Source organism: Lactuca serriola, chromosome 5 (assembly GCF_051521515.1).
Source record: "Lactuca serriola cultivar US96UC23 chromosome 5, Lser_US96UC23_V15, whole genome shotgun sequence".
In the NCBI taxonomy this organism is placed as follows: domain Eukaryota; kingdom Viridiplantae; phylum Streptophyta; class Magnoliopsida; order Asterales; family Asteraceae; genus Lactuca; species Lactuca serriola.
Genome location: NC_136412.1, coordinates 55,464,230 through 55,471,858, shown reverse-complemented (window position 1 = coordinate 55,471,858; position 7,629 = coordinate 55,464,230). Strand labels below are relative to the sequence as shown.

General features: G+C 37.6%; 1 pseudogene; it reads left to right on the top strand.

The window, feature by feature from the left end:
• Positions 1-4,858: 4,858 nt before the first annotated feature.
• Positions 4,859-7,110, top strand: LOC145052488 (flavonol 3-O-glucosyltransferase UGT89B1 pseudogene; annotated as a pseudogene).
• Positions 7,111-7,629: the final 519 nt, after the last annotated feature.

Sequence of the window (7,629 nt, the reverse complement as noted above, 5' to 3'; positions counted from 1 at the left end):
TTTCAACTTGTATTCCCCCTCCCCCCAATAAAAGCATTTAAAATCATTTAAAAGGTTGATTAAGGGGTATGAACTCACCTGTAGTGAGTGATGCGAATGAAAGATCAGTATAGGATGCTAAGTGTCAAGTGAAGACTTGAGCACACACACGGATCCTATTTATCATATAATGATACATATATGTTTACAATTAGTGTTTAAACAACTAATTAAGCAAGTAAAGACACCATAGGACATGGAAAACACTTAGATTCAAGTGCTAGAAGTACAAAGGGTTGCATTTAAGGGGAGTAGGGCCTCACTTAGGAGTTTACGGCCCAATGGTAATACCCCCTTGAGTTTACGGCCCAATGGTTTTACGGCCTAATGAGTTTACGGCCGTAAACTCATGGTATCTTGTACCCTTTTGTGTGTTAAGGTCCTATGGTGTTCTTGGAAGTGTTCTAGACTTAGTTCCAAGGCTTAGGAAGGAGTTGTGGCAACATTGCACCACTAATTAGGGTTTACGGCCAAGGGAAATTGCCTTGGTTGTAAACACCTTATGTTCTTGATTTCTTGATGTTTTCAAGGTGTTTAACAAATGATTCAAGTATATAACAAGCTAAGGGTAGTGTACATACGTATTAGAAGCTTGTAAGGGTGATTAGGGTCCAAAAACACTAGTGTGTTCTTGGTGTTCTTGGCAAAATGAAGAACACTTGAAGATCTATCCAAAAGAAGAGATTTCATGGATGAAATCATGTATATTCACTAGATATGGAAGGATATCAAGTTGAAAATGGAAAGATTACTTACATTTTTGAAGATTGGAAGAAAAAGTCTTATGATCCTTGGTAGAGAAATCCGATTTCTAGGCTTGAAAGGTGAAGAATGAGGAAGAAGTGATGGAAAATCATGTATATAGCATGAGTTTACGGCCACTATGTGTTTACGGCCGTAAACTCACATGGTGTGGTCATAAACTCCACATGATGAAGTTTAAAGCTTGATTGTTAGGTTAAAAACTCAATTGACACTTCCTTTCACTCATTCATTTGGTGTACTAAGCTCAGAATGCTCAAACAGACTCTAAACAGTGCTAAAAGTTAGCAGAAACAAGTCTGACTTTGATTGAAGTGAATGGTTTGTACAAGATAGAAATTTCGAGTTATCACGTTGACTTTGATATGTTTTCATGAAATAAGAGTTTTTATTAATAAACCATTATGTTTATTTGATTTTTTTTGTTATAAGTGTTGGTGATTTTAGTGTCACTGTGTCATTTTATGTAACTGGAATTAGCATGTGAACTAAGGGGCTTCTTAATTTGTTTTCTAATATATGTATGGGTTGGTGCGGAGTGTACGCATGTATAAGATCAAATTAGTAGCCGATTCGACGACTAGTCGGGGGTCCGGGGCGCAGCGCCCTTAGCGGGGTCCAAGGGGCAGAGCCCCTGGCCGGGTTTTGGGGCAGCGCCCCAAAACCTCTCCGAATTTTACATATGGGTACATAGTGGGTTATTCCGATTCTTGAGGGTGATTATGATAAAACTAACGAAACTCGTTAGTTTTGGTAACCCTGAATCCTCGTTAAAATCCGGATTACCTTGACTTGTTTCCAGAGGAACCCATAGCGGCCCAACCCTAATGAAACCCTAATATTGTTTATTATATAAGCGACTCTTCTTTTCAAAAGAGTGGGATGATCTTAAGCTCTCGTTTTTCATCATACTTTCACATAATCCTCTAACATATTAACTTACGATTTCTGTGCCTAGAATCATAAGTGTCCAATTGGATTATCCTAGGCTGAATTTATTGTAACCCAGACATATGGTAGAAATATCAGTTCGGAAAGTGATATCACGATCCAAGTTGGTATCCAGATCTCCACCACAAACCCTAAACTTCCCTACAATAAGTTCATTCTTTATTACACTAAAAGTTATAACTTTTGACTAGATAATCTTAAAATTTATTGAATTCTATGAATTTTATGTTGGAGGGTATTTTGTCATTGTAAATTATTTTCGTTCCATTCTTCTTACATACCAAACAACATGGATGAATGATTCGTTCCATTCCCTCAAAATAACCAAACATGTCAATGAAATGGTAATGAACCATTTCATTACCTTGTCAATTCCATTACTTATCAATTCCATTCCACCCAACCAAACATAAGTTTCATTCGTATTTCCAACAATAATGTCTAAAAGTGATGAATTGATAGCATATGTCGTTAGAGAAAGAAGACGTGAGGTTTTGTCTAATAGCGTGAACAAGATGAACGGGTAGGGCCATGGTTGTGTGTAAAGCATTGAAAGGCGATAAGAAAGAAAAAGGGAGTCATAAACATCCATCACAGTGGTTGGTAGTGGTTACCGCCTTAGCGGTTATAAAAATATATACAAGGCAAATTAGTTATTTATTTTAAAAAGTTATCAAACCAAAAAAAAAAAAAAAAAATCAATAATCATATCTTTTGGAACAAAAAACCCAAAGAAAATGACATTTCATACGGACCATTCCAGCCGTTTAGTAATGTCAATTTGAAAAATAATCATGTTAAATTGTTATTTCTTGTCCCTCTCCTTTAGCTTCTTGCTTTTAGGTTGAGTGTTTAATAAAATATTGCGGTTTCCAAAAAAAAATAATGTCAATTTGAAAAATAACCTAATATTACATTTGACATATTATTATACAATCAAATAAGTTAGTAATTATACATGATATTTACCTTTAAAGATAAATTGGAAATAAGAAAGTTTAACACTAAACACCATGACATGAAGTCCCGGTATGAAAATAAATACTACCCTGCCATCTGCCAAGGACAAGTTTTCTTGCTCATGTCATGGGCTCTTAGGGTTTTACGAATTGGCTTATCAAGAAATTAAAAGACCTTATTGTTTGGAAGATTACGATACAAATTAATATTAAAATATCAAATATCCAAATTTGATATTTAATTATTTGTCAATGTAAAAATAATATAGAAATAATGTTGGATTGGAATGATTAGACCCTAAAATCTAAATATCGAGGTTTGAAGTTGCTTTGGGCAACAGTTGACATGATCCGAATTCCAAAAGACCGATAAGGTCAAAACGATCGGACTTATGGACCCACAAAAGAAACTCAATGTCAACTCGTCCACTTGCTTCCTCCCTCTATTATCAATTCAAACGATTATTTACGGATACGTAAATTACACTAACAATTTCTTGTGAACATGCGAGAAAGCATGTTTAGTTTCTAATTTTGAAAATTAATTCGTCCGTCATTCGGGTTGTTTTTTTTTTGGATGTTTAGTCCATCCGCACATAAAAAGACTATTTTGCCCTTGTTTATTTATTTTTTGATTTGTTTACTAATTATTAATTAATAATCTATTAAAAAATTGTTTAATTAAATATAAACACTACTTCCACAATTATTATCTCTCTTATTATCTCTCTTATCTTCTTTCTCAACTACGGCAACCACCACTTATCACCACCAAAAACCATCACCTGTCACCACCAGAAACCACCACCCATCACCACCAGAAACCACCATATGTCACTCCTATTTCTCTCCCACCTCCTACCACCATTCACCTCTAGCCACCAGCCACCTACGGTGCCTCCACCTATCACCGCTAACACCTCATAAACAACCGCTAGTCGACTACAACTAGAAACAACCATCTACTACCACTTAACCAAACCAAACCAAACTTGAAACCCTAGGTGGCATTTAAAACCCTAGGCGATGGTGTTAATGAAACCTCAGATCGGAACCCAGATACAGTGAAGGCAGTGATGTTCCAACCCTGAGACGATAAAGGTTCGAAGCAACTCACCTCTAAGGCAAAAATGGTACACATCATCCTCCAGATCTGTGATCTTTAACGAACTACCACCTTCGTCTCCAGATCTTATAGTCCACCGAACAACCACTTCAAGATCTGCAAGCTTCAACGAACAGGTTTTCAGACGAACAGATAGTGACAATGAATGTGCAGATTTGAGATGGTGTAGATATGAGACAAAGAAGGGTTTCAAGAAAACAAAACAATCACAAAGATGAAGGCGACGCCGACAGAGACGAAATGGTGTAGATTTAATGAAGAGGTCACGTTCTCCGGCGAGGTGGCAATCACAACAATGTGACACTTCCAAAGAAGGTGAGGCGTTTGTGAACAATGAAGCTTTTGATGGTGGTGGAGACAGAGATTCAGGTGGTTTTTTAGGGTTTTAGACAAAGATGTGAGATAGTGGTAGATGATAGCGGCACACCAGAGATAGAGATTTTGGTGGTGGTGAATATTCCCGGTGATGGTATCTAGAGAGAGAGAGAGAGAGAGATTGATTAAATTAAGAGTTTTAAAAAGGTGTGACCATATTTTTTTTTATTAAAAAATAAATAATAATAACATTAAATTAATTGGAAAAGAAAGACAAAAGATATTATGGTTATTTTATATCTGTCATGGACTAGATGTGCAACAAAAACGTATATCAGAGACGAAAAGTGCAAGTTTTATGCAAACGAGAGAGGTCGGAATTAATTTTTAAAAATATAAATTAAACACGTTTTCTGACATTTACACAAAAGACAATAGGTATAATTTACCTTTTATAAAGAACGAACGTGAGCACTACGTCACTTCATCGTTCATACCAATGTAATTAGCTTCTAAATAATTAATAACAAATGGGCATATTTAGTAATTTTAAGTATTCAAACGAACCACGACAAAACATCTTAATTAACCAAGATCCCACGTTCTACCAAATACCAATCTATCCAAAAGGTGAGCAAACAGCACACGGTTTCAAGCATTAATTCCATTACGTTTTTTAAGTTATAAATATCCAACTCTCTCTATTCTTTTGACAGATCATCATACTTTTAAACATGACTCACTCAACCAACACAAAACATTTACTAGTCTACCCGTTCACTGGCTCCGGCCATATCATTCCCTTACTCGACCTCACCGATATCCTCCTCCGCCGTGGCCTAACCATCACCGTCGTCATCTCCCCCGTCAACCTCCCACTACTCGACCCTCTCCTCTCCTCCCACCCCTCTTCTCTCCACAAGCTTCTCTCCCCTGATCCTGAAATCAACCCATCATCTCCTCACCCCCTTATCGGCAAAATAGTTTCCACTCAAAAACAGTTTGATCCCATCGTTAACTGGTTCAGATCCCACCCTTCGCCGCCGGTGGCCATCATCTCTGACTTCTTTCTCGGGTGGACTAATGAACTCGCTTCCCACCTTGGCATCCAGCGCGTGGTGTTCAACCCTTCAGGTGCTTTTGCTTCTTCCATTATTCAATCGATGTGGCGTGATGTGGGTGAGAATAAGAATAACGCCAACAATGGTGTCGATAAAGATGCTAGCTCCTTGATTTCTTTCCCGGAAATCCCTAGCTCGCCGGAGTTTCAAATGTGGCAGTTGCCACCGGTCTCACGTAACTTTATAAAAGGAGATCCTGATTACGAGTCATTTAGAAAAGGAATGTTGGCTAATATGACTAGTTGGGGGGTTGTGTACAACACATTTGAAGACTTGGAAAAAACCTACATGGACCACATGAAAAAGCAAATGGGTCATGATCGGGTTTGGGCCGTTGGCCCATTACTTCCTAAAGATGGTACCGCTCGTGGTGGGCCAAGTGCGGCGCCACCTCATGAGCTACTCACGTGGTTAGACAACAAAACAGATGAGTCTGTTGTGTATATATGTTTCGGAAGCCGAACCACATTAAACGAGAAGCAAATGAGTGCATTAACGGGTGCACTTGAGCTTAGCAATGTTAATTTTATTTTGTGTGCAAAAGGAAGTGATTCGGCGTTTAAACAAAGGGTGGGTGATCGAGGGTTCATAGTCGAAGGATGGGCCCCACAGTTGGCGATATTAGGACATCGGGCTGTAGCGTCATTTGTGACTCATTGTGGGTGGAATTCCACGTTGGAAGGAGTTTCAGCGGGTGTGATGCTGCTGACGTGGCCAATGGGTGCTGACCAATATGCAGATGAGAAGCTATTGGTTGACGAGTTGGGTGTTGGGAAACGAGCTTGTGAGGGTCGACCTGATAATGTGCCAGACTCGGTTGAGTTGGCTCGGTTGTTGGATGAGTCGTTAAGTGGGGAGATATTGGAGCGAGTAAAAGTGAAGGAGCTAAGTCAAGCAGCTAGCAAAGCAGTCAAAGGAGGAACATCGATAAGGGATCTGGATATGTTCGTTAAGCTTATATGTGAGCTCTAAATTCTCATAATTTAAGCGGCAAGCATGACTGAGAAGTAATTTAATAAAAAGATATATGATTATTAATCATAATTTTATATATGCGCTGCACACCCCTTATACACATAATTTTATTATAGATTAAAGAGTTAATAATAGTATAATTTAGATTATTAGTTCTACACGTGATAGTTTTTATAAAGTATTAAAAACTGAAATAGTTGTATCATATGTTAGGTTGTTTAAGGTTGAACCGCCACATGTAGGGATTCTACCGGTTCATACATACTATCAAACATATCAACATATTTGTGAACTTGTTATTTAGTTAATAGAAAGGAAAATGTCACTAGCACAATAAAGTTACGTCTTTGGCTAGATTTGGTCGTTGAACAATTTTTTTGTTCAGTTAGTACTTTTAACAATTTTGCCGTTAGCTAGCCTACGTGGCAGGATGATGTGTAAGGGAAGCTGATTTGGCACTGCTCCAAACACATTACAGCAGCCTCCATTATCATGATTTGATGACCTCTAAAAACTATTTTGTTTCAGTTTTTGAAGATTAAAATAGATAACTACCTTTTGGGTTTTCTTAAATTACTATTTTGTTTCATGGCTTTCAGTGGTGGTTGTCGTCATGTTGTTCATTTATTCCACCATTGGTCTTGGCCTTGAAATTAACATATAGTTTATTCTCTTTCGGTCAACAGAAAAATGGCAAAGTCAAAGGAAGTCTCACTCGTATAATGTGGCAAAGCCTTCAAGCATCTGGAGCCATTGCCTTTGCTTATTCTTATTTCCTCATCCTCATTGAAATCCATGTAAAAATATAATATGTTTAGTGAATCAATACTTACAAATGATAAAAGGTAATCCGAGATCTAAATATATTTTCCGATGATCTTTAGGATAGGCAAAAAAGAAAACGATGAAAAAACAACATTAATAAGCGTAGCAACAACCACCCTCTTCTGCATTTACGGTGGATACATGTGAACCATTTGAGCTCCAACGAGTTGGAATATCAATCCATTTTATCCTAAACCATAACCTTTAACCAAAACAACGTAATCAATGAAGTCAGTTCATGTTAAATAATATAAATTGGCTTCCACGCATATTCTTTTTTCCTCCATAATAATCATACTAATTAATACCTCTTTCATAAATGTGGACAATCTAAACGCTGGAACGAGTTAAAATTAAGGAGTTAAGCCAAGCAGCTATCAAGGCAGCGAAAGAAGGAACATCCATGAGGGATTTGGGTATGTTCACCAAGCTTCTTGGGATCTAATAAGAGCAGCTATATGTGTAACTGTGTGCATAGCTTCGTAGGATTAGGGTTTTACCTCTTGCGATTTCTATACCAAATGGAGAATGATATGACGTAAGAGATCTAGACCAA